The sequence below is a fragment of the Oryx dammah genome, unplaced genomic scaffold (genome assembly GCF_014754425.2).
Source record: "Oryx dammah isolate SB20612 unplaced genomic scaffold, SCBI_Odam_1.1 HiC_scaffold_5, whole genome shotgun sequence".
Lineage (NCBI taxonomy): Eukaryota > Metazoa > Chordata > Mammalia > Artiodactyla > Bovidae > Oryx > Oryx dammah.
In genome coordinates this window covers 97,094,992-97,114,850 of record NW_024070189.1, presented here as the reverse complement: position 1 = coordinate 97,114,850, position 19,859 = coordinate 97,094,992, and the positions used below count along the sequence as shown (strand labels likewise).

The 19,859-nt window shown below is 46.8% G+C and overlaps 1 pseudogene; it reads left to right on the top strand.

Moving 5' to 3' along the window:
- The window catches only part of LOC120864604, a 30,798-nt pseudogene extending 18,646 nt beyond the window's left edge, over window positions 1-12,152 (top strand).
- The last annotated feature ends 7,707 nt before the right edge of the window (window positions 12,153-19,859 follow it).

Genomic DNA, 19,859 nt, shown 5'->3' with positions numbered 1-19,859 from the left:
TCCACACTAGATAAATTCTATGGGTTCATAGAAAACTATAGGAACTGGTGTAGAATGTTGTTTAAGATATATTAAGTGCAAAAAAATTCAGACTTTTATGTATATACACATACATAAAATATATATGTATGTGTTTATATAGACAACGATGTGTATACGTATATGTGAATATATGTATATGTGTGGTCAGTTGGGCCCGACTCTTTGTGACCCTATGGACTGTGGCTGACCTACCAGGCTCCTCTGTTCATGGCGTTCTCCAGGCAAGAACACTGGAGCGGGTTGGCATGCCCTCCTCCCGGAGATCTTCTTGTCTCAGTGATTGAACCAGAGTCCCTATGTCTTCTGCATTGGCAGGTGGAGTTTTAGCATTGCACCACCTGGAGAGCACCCATATATGTATATATGTAATCTCACTTTTTTGGGGCTGAGCCACATGGCATGGGGGAATCTTAGTTCCCTGACCAGGGACTGAACCTTGGCCCCTGCAGTAGAAGCGTGGAGTCCTAACCACTGGACTGGTAGGGAATTCCCTTTTTTTTTATCTCACTTTTTTTTAAAAACAAATGCTTGTACAGTTCTTTTTGTACACATATGGGGTTGTGTATTGTTTTTTCTATGCTGCCATATGCAATTACCTCAACTTGAGTGGCTTACCAACAGCATGCCGTTTCCATAGGTTGGAAGTCTGATAGGCTTGACTGGGTTGCAGTCAAGGTGTTGGTGTGCTTTTCTGGACACGAGGGAGAATCTGTTTCCTTGTTCATTCAGGCCGTTGGCAGAAGTTGGTTTCAAGCTATTGCGAGTGACCTGGGGTCCTGTTTCCTTGCTGGCTGGCAGCTGGACGTTGTTCTTAGCTTCTTGAGGCCACCAGCATTCCTTGGCCTTTGGCTCCTTCATCTCAGAAGTAATGACCCAGGGTCAAGTCCCTCTCTCTCCCATGCTTCAAATCTCTCCTGCCTCATTTTCTGTTGCATTGCTGGCAATGCCAGCAATTCTGCCACCCTCTTACTTTTTTCTTTTCTTTTTTTTTCCTTTTCTCTGTCTCTCTCTCTTTTTTTTTTTTGGTTTATTTTCAAACCCTGGTGTTGAGGGCTGACTTTCAATAGATCGCAGCGAGGGAGCTTCTCTGCTACCTCTGAAACTCTGACCTCTTTTACTTTTTTTAAAAAAAATTAATTTATTTTCAGCTGGATCTTTGTTGCTGCTTTTTTTTTGAGTTGTTTTGAGTGGGGGGCTACTCGCTAGCTGCAGTGCTTGGACTTCTCACTGTGGCGATCTCTCTTGTTGGGGAGCATGGGCTCTAGAGTGCAGGCTCAGCAGTTGTGGCTCACAGGCTCAGTTCGCCCTCGGCATGTTGAATCTTCCTGGACCAGGGAACAAACCTGTGTCCCCTGCATTGGCAGGTGGATTCTTAACCACTAGACCATCAGGGATGTCCTGCCTCTTCTTTTAAAGACCTATGTGATGAGCTTGGGCCCACAGGAATAACCCAGGATATGCTCCCTATTTTAAAGTGTATAACCTAGGACCAGTTTCTTTCACCATGTAATATAACATACTCAGGTGCCAAGATCATGGGGGACACATTCTGGCCTACCACAGATTATGTTTTGGGAGAAGTGTTCTTGGTAAGAAAAAGGCTTAGTGTCAGACTCTGGGTTGGACCTCAGAGAGAGGTGTTAGGAACCCCAAGAAACCTAGATTTGCATCCCTGGCCTGTTTGCTCCAGGCTATGGGAACTTTGGTGAGCGGTTGCACCTCTCTGAACCTCAGTCTTATCTGTAACGCAAGGGAGTCGTTTCCCACTTCTGGGGCTTGTGTGTGGGTGGGGAGATTTGGCTAATATCCCTTTTTCTGCCCAAATCAAAGCTTAATTGTAGGGAGGAAGGGCATATCTACTTGCTCTTAGTGAATTTAATATGATTATTTTGCCTTTAAAAATATTTGTTGGTATTGTTGTTGCATCACTTCCTGTCCGACTTTGTGACCCTATGGACTGCTGCACAACAGGCTTCCCTGTCCTTCCGTATCTCCCGGAGTTTGCTTAAACGCATGTCCATTGATTCGGTGATGCCATCCAATCATCTCATTCTCTATTACCCCCTTTTCCTCCTGCCCTCAATCTTTTCCAGCATCAGGGTCTTTTCCAATGAGTTGGCTCTTTGCATCAGGTGGCCAAAGTATCGGAGCTTCGGCTGCAGCATCACTCCTTCCAATGATGTTCAGGGCTGATTTCCTTTACAATTGACTGGTTTGATGTTGTAGTCCAAGGGACTCTCAAAAATCTTCTCCAGTACCACAGTTTGAAAGCATCAATTGTTTGGCGCTCAGCCGTCTTTATGGTCCAACTCTCACATCCGTACACGACTACTGGAAAAACCATAGCTCTAACTACACGGATATCTCTGCTTTTTAATACACTGTCTAGGTTTGTCATAGCTTTTCTTCCAAGGAGCAAGTGTCTTTTAATTTCAACAAACATGCAGAAAAATGCACAAATGAATTTTTACGCAGATCTATATACTGTGTTCCTACCAGGACCCAGGTAAAGAGTTAAGGGATTTCCAACCCTCAGTGGGCTGTCAGTTTAAACAAATTAAAAACTATAAGGAACACGTAGTTAAATTTGAGTTTCAGATAAGCAGTGAATAGATTTTGGACTTCCCATCAGTGGAATCGCACAGTGGGTCCTCCTCTGTGTCGTTCTGTGAGATTTATTCATGCTGGTGCCTGCAATGCTCTCTTTTTCACTGATATGTAGTGTTCCACTATATGGATACACCACACTTTGTTTTTTATTTTCTTGTTAATAGACCTTTGGGTTGCTTCGAGTTTTAACCTACTAAAAATAGAGCTTTGTGAAAGTGGCTTTCAGTGGCTACATGCACTTACGTGTGAAACTACTGGCCATTTTTAGTTTAAAAATTTTCCTCCCAGATGGGAGAAAAAGACATCCTCCCACACCAGTGAATAAAGTGAAGTCTTGTAGGTTACATTCCAGCCCCCAGCCTGGTCTTATTTTTATTTCCTGAATGAAGGACCTTGTGAGCATTTTGAGTTTCCATCTTCTCTAATGGGTCTAAGGAGCCTGTGAAGCTTTAGAGAATGTTTTTCCTCTACTTTTAAGTCAATGTTATTTTCAATTTTGTAATAGAAGTATAATTGATTTACAATGATATGTTAGTTTCAGGTATACGGAAAAGTGATACAGTTTCAAAGTGATTCAAGAACATGTCATTCAGTCACTAAGTTGTGTCTGACTCTTTGGACCCCATGGTACTCTGAGATTCTCTGTCCTTCACCGTCTCCCGGAGTTTGTTCAAACTCATGTCTATTGTTTGTTCAATCTCATGTCTGTTGGTGATGCTATCCAACCATCTGTCTTCTGTTGCACCCCCTTCTCCTCCTGCTCTCAATCTTTCCCATCTTCAGGGTCTATTTTCAGTGAATGGGCTCTTTGCATGGTGGCCAAATACCTTTTCAGATTCTTTTCCTGTATAGGTTATTACAAAATATTGAGTATAGATACCTGTTCTATACAGTCAGTTCTTGTTGCTTATCTGGTGTTGTATGTTACTCTCAATCTCCTAATTTATTCCTCCCCTCCCCCCTACGTTTCCCCTTTGGTAGCCTTAAGTCCTCTAATTTTAGGGGCTATATCTTTTACTGATTTTTAGGAGAGAGAAGGCTGCTTCAAGAGTTATTGGTACTTGTTTAACCCATGGAAGGTGAAGCCTGGTGCCAGGCACAGCTATGTAAATGTCCCTGTCCAAGTGGGGGGTGTGCACAGAAGCCACGCAGACTGCTTTGCAGTCCCTGCCTCGCTGCTCCCCCTCCCGTAGCTCCTGAACCAGCTATATTCATCAGGAGCATCTCCAGGTGCCATCTGGTTGCTATGGCAACTCAGGCTGGTCCAGGCTTGGCAGTGAGGGTCAACCCCCATCTTGGCTGCAGTTCCAATTTGGATTCAGGGAAATAGACACACATGATACCTGGTGCTTTGAGGAAGTCCTATTATGATTACATTAACAGTAAGATTTTTTTTTGTGGTCTCAGGCTTAATGCCGCTTCTCTTCTTCTGTTTGCTTTACCTCCATTGTCATCTCTTTGCACCGTCTGTTCGTGAAACCTGGCCGCTTCTAAGGGATGCAAACCCCATGTGCTTTGCCGTTTCCTCTGTGCTGTGGTTGAGCAAACAGACAGGGAACAGGACACCTGGTCACAAGTCCCCACAGGTGCCAGGAGCGGACCCCTGGCTGGAAGCACCCGTTGGCTGGGGATGTGTTTGCTTCTTGTGTGTACACACGGGACAGCTGGGGCTCTGCTGTTGGAAGCGCGCGTGATGGCTCTGCAGAGTGAGCTCCGTGGTGCTGCTTGAGCAGCCGTCCTCATTGCCCCCTACCCTGCCCTGACCCATCCAGCTTCCGGGCTCCACCCACCTGTCACAATGCCAACCTGAGAGCCAGTGTTAACCAAGCACTTTCCATGGCCTGGCGCTGTGATCAGAGCTCTGCCTTCCGACAGGCGCCCACTGACCCCTCACTATGCCTCCTTGTCCTACTTATCCTTATCCCCACCTTGTGCAGAAAGAGAGACTCAGAGGATTAAATAATGCTGGGGAACAGGCAGCATACAGCTAGTTGATTGTGTGCTGGAGTACGATGGGCCTGGCTCTGGAATCAATCTTCTTTCCCACCACAGTTTATCCCTTCCCTAGCTAGGCAAAGTCCTAGACCCCAGGCAGCAGGGTTCTATGTGCTTGGTGGTGTTTTCTTGGGTAGTCTCACCCTTCACATCATTCATTCATTCAGAATGCATGCAGGCTTAGTCGCTCAGTCGTGTCTGACTCTTTGCAACCTTATGGACTGTGGCCCACCAGGCTCCTCTGTCCATGGGATTCTCCAGGCAAGAATACTGGAGTGGGTTGCCATTTCTTCCTCCATGGGATCTTCCCGACCAGTGTCACCCGAGTTGGCACGTAGATCCTTTACCACTGAGCCACCTGGGAAGCCCAAGCTGTCAGGGACCCAGTGGCAGACAACATAGATCAAGATCCTTGTATGCACAACACTGACATCCTGCAGGGGACACCAAAGCCCCACGAGCAAGACCTCATTGGAGGATGCGATGAGGAGTGCCTACATCCGACCGCAGCCTGAATCATGAGAGGGAGCTGACCCATCACAGACGAGGGGAAGAGCATGCTAGGAAGTGGCCTGTCTGCATGCTTGCTCAGTCATGTCCGACTCTTTGTGACCCCATGGACTCCAGCCCACCAGTCACCTCTGTCCATGGGATTCTCCACACAAGAAATACTGGAGCGGGTTGCCGTTTCCTACTCCAGGGGGTCTTCCAGACCCAGGGTTCGAACCCATGTCTCTTGCAGCTCTTGTGTCTCCTGCACTGGCAGGCAAATTGTTCAGCACTGCTCCACTAGGAAGAGGGAACAGCGATTGCAAAGATGGAATGAGTTTGGCAGAGACCAGGAGTGGCGAGGCTAGTGACTCTGGGGCTTAGAGGCAAGAGGGGGAAGGGGAGGGGTTGGGGCCAGGCTGATGGGGCAGCCTGTAGGGAGTGGCTTTTATTTCTCTAAGAGCAAAAGAGTGACTGGCTCTTGTCAGAAGCCTCCCCATTGACTGCAGAGCAGAATGCAGGCTGGACGTGGGGAGTGAGAAAGCCAGCTGGCCCAGGAGAGGCAAATGCCCAAGTCCAGGCCAGCAGTGAGGGAGGCTTTGCCATGGAGGGAAGTGGTTCCATACAGGATCTATTTTGGGTGTGAATGGATGGCACCAGCTGAGGGCTTTCAGTCAGAGAGTGAAGGGAAAGGGAAAACCATGTGATTTGGGCACCAAGTTAAATTGGGAGGCCTGTGATGAGATGGGGGATATTGGGAGCAAAGGGCTGTAGAGAAGGAGCAAGGGAGGGAGGTTTCTGTCTTGAGCCTGGGGGACCAGCAGGTGGCTGTCTCAAAAGATGGCACTCGTGCCTGTGCCTTAGGTTTTCTCTTTCCTACTCCGTCCCCCATCTTCCCAGGTGCAAACCTCCCTTCTCTAGGTGCCTGAAGCTTTTTCCATCAAGCCTGGGCTCTGGGGTTTTAGTTGCATTGGGGATACCACACAGAACATCCAAGTTGTAAGCTAGGTTCTTTCATTTTTCAAAAATTTTAAAGTATGATTGATTTTCAATGTTGTGTTAGTATTGAAACAGGAATCTGAATTCTTGTTCACAGAGCTGAAGAATGAACTTCACAAACATGCAATCAATCACAGTAGCAAGCAAATAGGATTTATTTTAAAGAGACGAAAAGAACAAAGCTCTCAGCATAGACACTGAGAGATACTGAAGTGCCCCAAAATGTGGGACTTACAGCATTTATAAGCATTAAAATGCTTACAGCACTTAACAGCATTATATCCTTTCTAGTGTCAATCTGTACTTTTTTGATTGGCTCTTGTCCTTAACTTATGCCATTTCTAGCCAATCAGTTTAAAGGTTACAGTGTTCAACTTGGCATCTTTTGGCTTCTTTTGATCCCCAGTTTCTAAGTCTCCTCACAGTTTCAGTCACCACTGTGTGACCCTGTCTTACAACCCCTGGCCATCTCACAGAGGATCAGATATGGGCCACAAGTTGATGGTCTGCCTGTTGCTTTTCTTTTAGATAAGAGGGCCAGGAGTTAATGGTTGTCCTGTCCTACCTCTGGGTGTTGATGATCTACCAGACCAAGGACGCATTCCTCTGAAAGTCAGGAAACTGGAACAAAGGATAGAGCTTTAGGTTAGTAGAGTGAGATGTTTATTGACAAAAAGACTGAGGTCTTAGTCTTACACTGACTGCCTAGCAATTTCTACCTCAGTTTCAGGTATACAGCCCAGTGATTCAGTTTTATAATCTGTATCTATATCTATTCCTTTCCAGATTCTTTTCTCTTATAGGTTATCACAAAAATATTGAATATAGTTCCCTGTGGTGAATTCTTTCTTTAATATTGACACAGTAAGCACATTTTGGGGAATGAGAGGAGTGACTGCAGGAAGGAGAAATGAAACAGGTAGCAAGACACTTGAACCTTCCTTTCATCCTCAGTTTTTTAAAAGTGTGTGTGTGTGTACACACATATATTTATTTTGGCTCCGCCAGGTCTTAGTTGAAAGATGCAGGATCTTTTTTAGTTGCAGCATGCAAACTCTTCTTTTTCAGATCTGGCATGTGGGATCTAGTTCCCTGACCAGGGATCAAACCCAGGCCCCTTGCATTGGGAGCGGGGAGTCTTAGCCACCGGACTACCTGGGAAGTCCCAGTCTTCAGTTTTATTTCTATAAAATGGGAAGGAAAGTGCTTATAAAAGGAATAAAAGGCTTTTTTTTTTTCCAATGCGAAGGGAATGTATTTAGAAAAACACAAAAGGCTTTATAAATTCACGATTGTAGGCGATTAAGAGTAAGTTTTCATGGGAGTAAATTGAACCTTAAAGGCGTCATGAAGATAGGCCTATTAAACTCCATTAGTTACAAGATCTGAAAGAAGAAACCTCCCCAGAGGGAAACAGCATTCATTAAACTGATATTGAGTTGATCTACTTAGCAGAGGCTTACTTAGGAGAGGGAACGTTCTTACTTCTTAGAAACCTTCAAGCAGAGCAAGAGGAAATAGTCAGCAGGGAGATAAGCCTCCACTCCCACGCCTGTTTCTTTGCACCATCTTCTTACACCTCTGGGTGTTGAGGTGACTCTTGCAATGTTTATGCCTGGGATTTGGGCTCCTAATTCTATGTCATTCAGGCTGGCCTTCCTGTGGATTTCCTTTTCTTGGACAGACACTGGGCGGCTAGTGATGGGGTGCTGTTAGGTGGGAAAACTCAGTTTGGGGTTGAAAATATGCTGTTGGGTAAGCTGTGGATCTGAACACCGCGGGCCATCTCACTCCTAGAAGGAACAAGAAAAATTTTCTTCCCATGGCTCACAAGGTCCTGTGTGATCTGCTCCATCACCTCCCCACCCTCATCCCTATTATGCTTCTCCCCACTCACAGCCACTCAGGCCTCCTTATTGCTCCTTGAGCAAATTACACACAGCCCTGCCTCAGGACCTTTGCACATGCTGTTCTCTGCCTGGAACACTCTTCTCTCAGATACCCAGCATGGCTACTGCTTCAAGTCCTCCAAGTCTCTGTTCAGATGTCATTTCCTCAGAGAGGCCATCTCTGACCCCCTATTTAATACAGTAGCCAGCCCACCCACCCACTTCCTGTCATCCTCTGTGGTGAGCAGAATTGTGTCTCCTGCCCCCAAATTCATATGGTGCAGTTCTAACCCACAGTAGCATGTGACTGTATTTTTTTTTTTTAAGATTTTTTTCTTTTGACATGGGCCATTTTAAAAGTCTTTATTGAATTTGTTACAATATTTCTTCTGTTTTATGTTTTGGTTTTTTGGCCCCACGGTATGTGGGATCTTAGCTCCCTGACCAGGGATGGAACCCGCCCCTCCTGCGTTGGAAGGCGAAGTCTTAACCAGTAAGACTGCCAGGGAAGCTCCAGCATGGGACCATATTTGGAGATAGAGCCTTTAAAGACATAATTAAGGCTCCTCTCCACTGGCCACACTCCTGCTAGGTCTCCACATGAATTCCTCATGTCCTGCCTTGGCCTGGTCAGCTTGGGATACCCTGTAGACCCTGAAGGTGGGTGCTGTAGGGCTGTAGGAACCTGGTGGGCTGAGGCTGTCTGCCCCCTGGCCTGCCCGGCTGCTTCTGCTGGCTGGAGATCCAGGTTGAAAGCCCAAAGATGCTGGTGTTCAGTTTCCCTTGACTTCGAGGGCCTGGGAAGGTCATATGCACCACGGGTATGACTAGTGTCAGATTGCCCAGCAGTATTTTAAGAAAGCCAGATGCCTGGACTGGAGACTGCAGACACCTTCACACAGACACTGTGCTTTCCTGTAATTGATACTTCATGATATTATAAATTAATTGCATGATAAATGCATGATATTATAAATGCATGGTATTATAAAACTTTTTTTTCTTTCCTTTTTTTTTTTGGCCACGTGTTAAAGCTTGCAGGATCTTGGTTCCCCGACCAGGGATTGAAACCAAGCCCCCTGCAGTGGAAGTACAGGAAGTGTGGATTTCTAACCACTGGACCACCAGGGAATTCCCATAAAATACTCTTTTATAACATCATCTCACTGAGATCTCCAGGGCTTTTTATGTTCATTTTTTTAAAGAATTTTTTTTGATGTGGACCATGTTTTTAAAAAATCTTTATTGAATTTGTTACAGTATTGCTTCTGTACTATTTTATTTTAATTTTTGGTTGCAAAGCATGTGGGATCTTAATTCACTGACTAGGGATTGAACCCACACCTCCTACCTTGGAAGACAGTCTTAACCACTAGACCACCAGAGAAGTTCCCCCAAGGCTTTTAATATCTTCAGAATCTACATTCCCATTTTCCAAAAGACTCAAAAGTCATTTAAACTCTAAGAAATCTACTAAAAAGATGATGAAACATTTAGAAGATGACGGGGACTCTGATGAAGAGTGTGACCGTAAATGAGATGAGTGAGCAGGAAGAGAAGCCCGAGGACGAACCCAGGGTGGTCAGAGACAATCTTCGTTAGGTGAAAGTACTGTAGTCTTGTCCAGAGGATGTTATCCTGAAGCCAGACCCAGACAGTGGAAGAAATAAAGACTCAGGCTGAACAGGGGGAAAATTATGGAAGACGAGAAGGGTGAAAGTGGGAGATACACTGGCTCTTCTAATGGGAGAGGATGAAGAAGCAGAAATAGACATGGTGATGCGGATTCTCCTGAAAAGAAAAGTATTTAAAGAGAAGACTGACCGAGTGGTGCTATGACAGTGGGAAAAGTAAAGTTGCCTGAAAAGAATATGCTCAAATAAATGCATTGTTTTTTTAGCAATAAACCTGCTTTCTAGTGGTGGGGGAAAGGGCCAGGTTAAAAAGAGGATTTAAAAAAAAATTAAAATTAAGTTCTCCTATCATTTGAAGAGGGAAAGAAAAAAGAAAAAAAAATGAGAGAGAAAAAAGAGGCAATTAGGGGCTTCCCAGGAGATGCTAGTGGTAAAGAATCCGGCTGCCAAAACAGGAAATGTAAGCAACTCGGGTTTGACCCCTGGGTTGGGAAGATTCCCTGGAGGAGTGCATGACAACCCACTCCACTATTCTTGCCTGGGGAATCCCATGGACAGAGCAGCCTGGTGGGCTACAGTCCATAGCGTTGCAAAAAGTCGTGCATGACTAAAGCAGTTTAGCAGGCACGCATGCAAAGTGAAATAAGAAGGATATAAAGACACAGACATACCCTCATGGGAGACCATGAGAAGACACGGGGAGAAGACAGCAGCCAAGGGGAGAGGCCTCCGAAGAAACCAGCCTTGCTGACCCCTTGATCTCCAACCTGGAGCCTTCAGAACTGGGAGGAAATAGATTTCTGCTGTTTAAGGCACCCTGCAGGTGGTAATTTGTTACGGCAACTCCAGCAAATGAATATACCTCTCCTGCTGAATTGCCCTCCACGGCACTTTAAAAAATTTTTATTTATTCACTTGGCTGTGCTGGGTCTCCGTTGCTGCTTGGGCTTTTCTCTAGTTGCAGCAAGCCACTCTTTAGTTGTGGCGCTTGGGCTTCACGCTGTTTGAGGCTTCTCTTGTTTTGGAGGATGAGCTCTGGGTGCATGGGTCTCCATAGCTGCAGACAGTGGGCTCAGTATTTGCGGCTCCCGGGCTCTAGAGCACAAGCTCAGTAGTTGTGGCGCATGGGCTGAGTTGCTCCGCTGCCTGTGGAGTCTTCCCAGACCAGGGATCGAACAGGTGTCCCCCGCATTCAAGGGCGGATTCATATCCGCTGGGCTACCAGGGAAGTCCCTCTACAGCACTTTCCAACTCCCAGTCTCCACATGAGGTATTTATTTTGATCACAGTCTGCCTCCCGCTCTAGAACCTCCATTCCAGCATAAGGGTGATATTTGTTTGTCTCATCGACACTGGGTCCCTGGCAGCCAGGGCAAGGCCTGCACACAGCGGCTGCTCACTCAGCGTTTGTTGAGTGAATAAGTGAATGAAATGCAGGCAAAGCTTTTTCCCGGCTCTCAGTCCCTCTGGGGTTTAACCACCTGATGCACTCATAAAGGACAAGAACTCTGTCCCTTTTCTCTTTTATCAAATTTTTTAAAATTTATTTTTTTGGCTATGCCTCACAGCATGTGGGATCTGAGTTCCCAGACCAGCGATCGAACCCACATCATCTGCAGTGGAAGTGTCCATCCCAGGGAAGTCCCCATTTTCTCTTTTTAAAAAACCAGCCAAGGTGGCAAAGGGCAGGGCTCACTCACAGATGGCCATATCCTGTGTGGGTTTTAAAGCCGACCCTTAAACTCCCCTTTTAGTTTTCTAAGTAACTCTCTGGAGCTCAGAGGAACCAGGGACCAGAGGAGAGAGAACAAGTAGGGTCCTGGCGGCCCATTTTGCAGAGAACGCTGAGATGCTGAGAAATCACAAGAACCACCCTCGGTGGCTGGCACCTGGGAAGTGGAGCGAGTGTCCTGTGACACAGCCTCCGCGGTCTTTTGCGCCACGGTGCTGCCTTGGTTGCCGGGCAGCTCCTAAGAACTGGCTTCCCAGGCCTGAGTTGCCAAGGAAATACTAATTCCCATTGGGCCGGTCCTGGGGTGTTTTTTGACTTCCTGTGAAGGAGGCTGGTCGCCTGTGCGGTCCTGGTCCCCTGAGCACCCTTCTCTCTGCATCTCCCTTACCCTTCCTCTTTCTCCCTCTCTCCTGTCTCCTCCTTTAGTTTCCTCCCGGGCTGGAGGCAGAAGACCCTGGGATTTCTGAGTGAGGCCCATGGATGTCGAAGTCCTCCCGGGTCCTGGACCCCATGTTCTCGCCCCGCAGTTACTATGATGCCCTGTACGACCGCGGCTTGGGCCCCTCAGGTCCGGACGGCGCCCCCGCGGGCACAGCCCGCGTCCCGCCGGACTCGCGGTCCCACCTGATGAGCGGCGGCGGCGGCGAGGGGCCCCCTCTGAAGCGACGGGGCGGCGTGGTGGACCACCGCGATGTCATCTTGGCCCACCAGGCGCACAAAATCCACAGCACCCCGCAGGCCAGAAGGAAAGAATGGGAGTGAGTATGCACGGGGTGGGCGACCGACCCCCAGCATCCCGGGATGGGGAGCAGCAGTAAGCCGGGGACTCTTGGGGTCAGGAAACGCCTATTTCTGGCAAGCTTCTGGGGCGGGGGAGTGGGGCCATTCGTATGGCTGGTTGCTGAAGTCTCCAGTTCCTTTCCTGCCAGTTGATCGAATAGCCGCTGCCTTGAGTCCCTTCGGTGAACCCCCGGGGCACATACGGTGCAGCAACAAAGGGGTTAATTGTGGGCGTGGCAGGGCGTGCTTAGGATCCTGCTCTGTGAGTGTCCACTCAGAGGGGTTGGCAAGTATTTCCCACGGGATGGACATTCCCGAACCAGGCTGAGAAATGCTCCTCTCTCGGGGGTGGGGGTGGGGTGGGGGGATGGGGTGGGCAGGTGAGGGGTGGAAAGTGGAAATCACTTTTACCTCAAGCTTTCAGTCTAAACCTGAAAAGTGGTGTGGGAGTGGGGGTGGGGGTTTGGGGGGATGTGGCGACTGATCCCAGGTTCCCTTTCTCTTGGCCAGTGACCCTGAAAGTGGGTCTTCTCCTGGGAGCCATCACTGGATGGACCAGTGGGGTTAGAAGTGGCTCTGCTAGGCTCGCTCTCCACCGTGAAATCTTTCCAGGCTGTTTGCAGATTAAAAGCGGTTTGTGTGAAGAAGGTTCAGTCCCCCATATGGAGGGAGAGCCGGTGCTTTTTTCTTTCTCTTTTTCTCAAGAGCTTCTTTGGCCAAGGCTTAGAGCTGGGGGGATTCTTGGGCAGACAGCAGGCAAGTGGGATGTGAATAGGAATTCAAGGCTATTGAAGCTGAGGCTGAGAGGGTTGCTAATCACTCTTGTGGCCCCAGAAATCCCTTCTCCCACCCACCTCACGCCTTACAGGTCTGACCTCTTGGAAACTAGCAACTTCATCACTAGGCTTAGGCTCCGGCCTCCCCCGCCTCGTGCCCCTCCTCCCCATTTTCTGTCTGCTTGCAGGGGGAACTGGGTTATAATGCAGTTGGGTTCTGGGTGTAGTGATGAGGGACGTATAATTACAGAATGCAGTGGAAACTGTATTGTCAGAATGTTCAGTCGCTCAGTCGTGTCCGACTCTTTTCGACCCCATGCACTGCAAAACACCAGGCTTCCCTGTCCTTCACTATCTCCCGGACCTTGCTCAAACTCCCATCCATTGAATCAGTGATGCCATCTAACCATCTCATTCTCTGTCGTCCCCTTCTCCTCCTGCCTTCAGTCTTTCCCAGCATCAGGGTCTTTTCCAACGAGTCGGCTCGTCTCATCATGTGGCCAGAGTTCTGGAGCTTTAGCTGAAGCATCAGTCCTTCCGATGAATATTCAGGGTTGATTTTCTTTAGGATGGACTGGTTTGATTATTATCAGAATGAGCCAGTGTTTGTTTTGAATCGGAGGGCTTCAGCTAAGGTGAAAAAGGTGGCACCAATGTGGACTCTGACATGGTTTCCTAAGGTTAGACTGACATCTGGTGGCATGTTTGGGCATCACATATAATAGAAAGAAAACTATTTTTTTTGCCCATGCCGTCTTCCTTTTGACATTCGCTCCTCTCCATCCACACATCTAGCCACCTGCCCACCCACCTTCCTACTGGACCGTCCATCATCCATTCATCCATCCACCCATCCATCCATCCACTCAGCAATCTTTCTATCCATCTATCCATTCATCTGTCTCCCCATCCCTCCCTCCCTTTACCTGCCCATATTTCTATCCACCCATCCATCCATTCTTCCATCTGCCCATCCATCCATCCATTTACTCACCCATCTTTTTATGCGTCTATCAACTCATCATCTGCCTGTCTATCCTCCCATCCACTCATTCATCCATTGGCCTGTCCACGTTTCTATCCATCCAACCTCCCACCCACCCATCCATCTTCTGTTTGTTCACCCATCCATCCGTATGTCATCCATATACCTACTGATCTATATCTGTGTCTAGTCCTCCATCTCTCTACCCATCCTTCTGTTCCTCAATCCATTCATCCATCCGTCCACCCACCTGTCATTTCATATTTCATAATAACCCGGTAGTGGTGTTTTAGTCGCTAAGTCCTGTCTGACTCTTGCGACCACACGGATTGTAGCCCACCAGGATCTTCTGTCCATGGGATGTCCCAGGCAAACATACTGGAGTGGGTTGCCGTTTCCTTCTCCAGGGGATCTTCCTGACTCAGGCACTGAACCCACATCTGCATTGCAGGTGGATTCTTTTCCGACCGAGCGACCAGGGCAGCCCTGAAGTGTCAGTTGCTCGGTTGTTTCTGATGCTGCAGCCCCGTGTGCAGTAGCTCCCCAGGCTCCTCTGCCCAAGGAATTCTCCAGGCAAGAATACTGGGGTGGGTAGCCATTCCTTTCTCCAGGGGATCTTCCCGACCCAGGGACTGAACCCACGTCTCCGGCATTGCAGTCAAATCCTTTATCATCTGAGCCACCAGGGAAGCCCAGAGAGGGGGTAACAGAGGAGCGGGATTTAGCATGGCAGCTGCACTTATCAGATGCAGCACATCCCTGCTGCTACCCACTCCGATATTCTGGCCCGGAGAATCCCATGGGCTGTATAGTCCACGGGGTCGCAGAGAGTCAGACGTGACTGAGCCACTTTCTCTTTTTCACTTGCATTATCCCCTCTCTAGGATTCACCTGCTCTCTCTTCTCCTTTCCCATTTATTTCCATTCTCCTCTTGTTTTCTTTTACTTTTTTATTGAAAAAGAAATTTGATTAACTCAGAGAAACCGCGAAGCTTCTTTAAGGGGTTAGAATGAGTTATTTCAGCCGACCCTGCAGAAAAGAGATTTTTAGGATGAGGAAAAGTGTCAGTGAATTAAAAAATTAAAAAACCCATTGCCCAAGGAAAATGATAACTATAATTTCTAACAATAATGACAGCTCGTGTTTATTGGCCACCTACTGTATACCAGACACTTAAAAAAATATTTATTTATGGCTGTGCTGGGTCTTCGTTGCTGCGTGGCCTTTTCTCTACTCGTGGTGAGCGAGGGCTGCTCTTGAGTGGTGGTGCTTGGGCTTCTCATTCCTGTGGCTTCTCTTGTTGCAGAGCACAGGCTCTAGTGTGCATGGACTTGAGTCGCTGTGGCTCCCAGGCACCAGAGCACAGGCTCAACAATTGTGGCGCATGGGCTTAGCTGCTCCGCGGCCCGTGGGATCTCCCGGGATCAGGGATTGAATCCGTGTCTCCTGCATTGGCAGGCAGACTCTTTGCCACAGAGCTACCAGGAAAGCCGTGCCTGATACTTCTTGTCATACCTCTGTCCGCTGCAGGTTCTGCATTATCCGCACTTTACAGGTGAAACCAGAGAGGGTGGGAGAGGCAAAGTAACTTGCTAGAAAGTGGCAGAACTGAGATTCGAACCCCGGCCTGTCAGACTCTGAAACTCAAACTCTTTATCATTTGGCCAAAGAGTTTTTACTTGCCAAATAGTAAGTGGCAAGGATTTGCTTTCAACTAACTCAGAAAATAAAGAAAGTCAATCACATCAGGGAGAAAGAAGAACTGTGGGGTATTCAGACCTGGCATCGGGTGTCTTGTCCACCACAGCCTCACTGGATGGTTAACTTCTGCCTCAGCTTGCCATCGCTTCCCCCCAGTCTCTCTCTGGGACCATAAAAAGTCTTGGAGAATCTTTCTAGGCATGATCTCCAAACTTCTGAATGCCTACCTCTGCCAGCAAAGCCAACACATTTCCAGCACGTGTACCTATTTTTTTCAGCTTTATTTTTGTTGTTTATTGCCTGTTTTTCTTTTCCATTGTGGTTTATTATAGGATATTGAACATAGTTCCCTGTGCTGTACAGTGGAACCGTGTCGTTTATCTGTTCTGTATACAGCAGCTTGCATCTGCTAATCCCCAACTCCCAGTCCTCCCCTTTTCACCTCCCCTCCCCCTCAGCAACCATCGGTCTGTTCTTTATGTCTTTGAGTGTGTTTCTGTTTTGTAAGTTCATTTCTGTCATTTTTTAGATCCCACGTGTAAGTGGTATCATATTGTATTTGTCTCCCTCTTTCTGACTTGATTCACTTCGTGTGATCATCTCTAGGTCCATTCATGTAGCTGCAAGTGGTGGCATTATTTCCCTTTTCATGACTGAGTAATATTCCATTGTGTACATGTACATCTGTGTTCATTCAGTGGTCAGTGGACACGTAGGTTGTCTCCATGTCCTGGCTGTCGTGAATAGTGCTGATATGAACATAGGGGTGCGCGTATCTTTTCTTTTTAAAAGATTTTATTGGAGTATAGTTGAGTTGCAATGTTGTGTTAGTTTCTGCTGTATAGCAAAGAGAATCAGTTGTGCATATACATATATCCACTCTTTTTTAGATTCTTTTCCTGTATAGGCCATTATAGCATGTTGAGAAGAGTTCCCTATGCTATACAGTGGATGTTTATTAGTTATCTATTTAATATATGTATACAGTACTGTATATATGTCAATCCCAACCTCCCAGTTTATCATTTCCCCCCTTACCCCTGGTAACCATGAGTTCGTTCTCTGCATCTGTAACTGTTTGTTTTGTAGATAAGTTCATTTGTGCCCTTTCTTAGATTCCACATATAAGCGATACCTTAGATTTGTCTTTCTCTGTCTGACTTACTTCACTCCGTATGACAGTCTGTAGGTTTACCAGTGTTGCTGCAAATGGCAGTGTTTTTTCTTTTTCCTTTTACAGCTGAGAACGCTTCCACTGTATATGTGCACCAATCTTTATCTGTTGATGGACATTTAAGGTTGGTTCCGTGTTCCGGCTATTGTGGATAGTGCTGCTATGAACCGTGGGGTGCATGTATCTTTTCAAATTAGTTTTGCCCAGATAAACGCCCAGGAGTGGGACTGCTAGATCACATGGTAACTCTGGTTTTAGTTTATTGAGGAACCTCCGTATGGCTCTCCATAGTGGCTCTTCCAATTACGTTCCCATCAACAGTGTCGGAGGGTTCCCCTTTCTCCACACCCTCTACGGCGCTTGTTATTTGTAGACTTTTTAATAATGGGCATTTCTGACCAGTGTGGGGTGATACTTCATTGTAGTTTTGATTTGTATTTCACTAATAATTAGTGATTTTGAACATCTTTTCATTAACATGTTTTTATTTATGCTTATATAAGTATTCCACTAAAATTACTGTATGCACTATAAAATCTACAAAAGTCAAAATGTTAAAAGGGTGAAATACCCATGAGATAAATATTTTAAAATGGCTTTAATTTTTGAAAGTTATCCTGTGTTTTGTAAGAACTTTTAAGGGCTTCCAGGTGTCACAGTGGTAAAGAATCTGCCTAACAATGCGGGAGACACAGGACATGTGAGCTCAATCTCTGGGAGGAGGAAATGGCAAGCCACTCCAGTATTCTTGTCTAGAGAATCCCATGGACAAAGGAGCCTGGAATGCTACAGTCCACAGGGTGGAAAAGAGTCAGACGTGACTGAGCACGCACACACGAGCTTATTCTGAAAATATTCAAATACACTAAGAGTAGAGAGAACCCCACATACCCATTACCCAAATATAATTATCCACATTTAGACTTATAAGTCCATTTTTCTCTTTATTTTTGAGCTATTTTAAAGCAAATTCCAGACTTCATATGATTTTACAAACTTCCGTCTACATCTCTTAAAAGCACACAAGTATTTTCTTACTGCTATCACACTGACAAAATTAACAGTGATTTTTAAATGTCATTTAATTTCCAGTCCACATTCAGATTTTCCTGCTTGTCTTTTTACAGTCAATTTCTCTGAATCGAGAAAGTCTGTTTCTTACATTTGGTAGTCATATCTCTTTTTACAAATTGTAGTGAAATAGACATAACATAAAATTTGCCATTTTCACCACTTTTAAATGGTGACGTTCAGTATGTTCATATTTTTATGCAGCCAGTCATCTCTAGAACTCTTTTCATTTTGCAAAACTGAAACTCTGTCCCCATTAAGTACTAGCTCCCATCCCTCTCCCCCTTCTTTTGGCAACCACCGTTCTGCTTTCTGTCTCTATGAAAGTGGCTGCTCTGGGGACCTCGTGTGAGTGGAATCATGCCGTATTTGTCCTTTTAGCATAATGTCCTCAAGGTTCATCCCTGTCACGTGTGCCAGAATTTACTTCTTTTTGAGGCTGAATACTATTCCATTGTGTGAATGAACCGCATTTTGTTTATCCATTCATCCACTGATGGACACTTGGGGTCTTCCTGCATTTTGGTGATTATGAATAATGCTGCTGTGAAAATATGTCTATATCTGTATCTGTTTTTGAGACCCTGCTTTCAGCTCCACTGGGTCTGTACACAGAATGGGAATTGCTGGATCTTATGGTAATTCTGCTGAATCATATGGGCTTCCTAGGCGGCTCAGTGGTAAGGAATGCCTCCCAGTGCAGGAGCGACAGGAGAGGCAGGTTCCATCCCTGAGGTGGGAAGATTCCCTGGAAGAGGACATTGCAGCTGACTCCAGTACTCTTGCCTGGAGAATTCCCATGGACAGAGGAACCTGGTGGGTTACAGTCCACGGGGTCTCAGAAGAGTCAGACACACCTGAGTGATCACACATTCATGGTAATGCTATAGACTTTTTTTTCCCAGTTTTTTAAAAAACGTTTATTTATTTGACTGCATCTGGCTTAGTTGAGGCAGGTGTTGTGGCATATGGGCTTCCCTAATTGCAGCACACAGGCCCAGCTGCCCTGAGGCATGTAGAATGCCAGTTTCTTGACCAGGAATCAAATCTGAGTCCCCTGCACTCTAAGGTGGATTCTTAACCACTGGGCCACCAGGGAAGTCCCCTATGTATGTATCTTTGAGACTCTCCTTTCTGCTCCTCTGGGTCTGTACACAGAATGGGAATTGCTGGATGATATAATTCTATGGGCTTCCCAGGTGGCGCTAGTGGTAAAGAACCTGCTTGTCAGAATAAGAGTAAGAGACGTGGGTCCGATCACTGGGTCAGGAAGATCCCCGGGAGGAAGGCATAGCAACGCACTCTAGTAGTCTTGCCTGAATCCCATGGACAGAGGAGCCTGACAGGCTACAGTCCATGGGGGTCCCAAAGTGTCAGACATGGCTCTTTGAGCACAAGAGCACAAAGGAGAATCAAGTGTACTGCCACAACACGGTTATTTATCTTGTTTCTTGTCTGTCTTGCCCAATAGAGTGTCCACGAAAGGGATGTTTGTCTGGGTCCTCAGTACCTGAGACTGAGGCTGGCTCTCATGGGTGCTCAGGAAATATCTGTTGAATGAAAGCACCAGATAAGAATGAGTGAGCGGGGGTTGCTGCCAAGCAAATATGTGGATTTGGTCCACCATACACGCGGGATTAAGAAAGTGCAACGCTTTGTTTCAGATGAAACAATAGCAGACATGAAGTTTGAGTGTTTGGTTCCACACGTTCACCGATGTACTCTCTGGGGTGGCCCTGATCCACTCTGGAGGTTCTTAGACCCAGAGTTGGTTGCGGAGAGGCTCCCTCCCCCTCCCCCTCTCCCTCTGTGTTTTCCCTTCTCTTCCTCACTGCTCCCTCCTTCTGTCTCCCTGGCTCCTCCCTCCCTTCCTCGCTCTCTTTTTCTCAGCCTTGCATCTCTTCCTCCTTCTTTACTACAGCCCCCTCTATCTGCCTCCCTCCTCTCCATCCCCTCCTCCCTTCTCCTCTCCACACCCTCC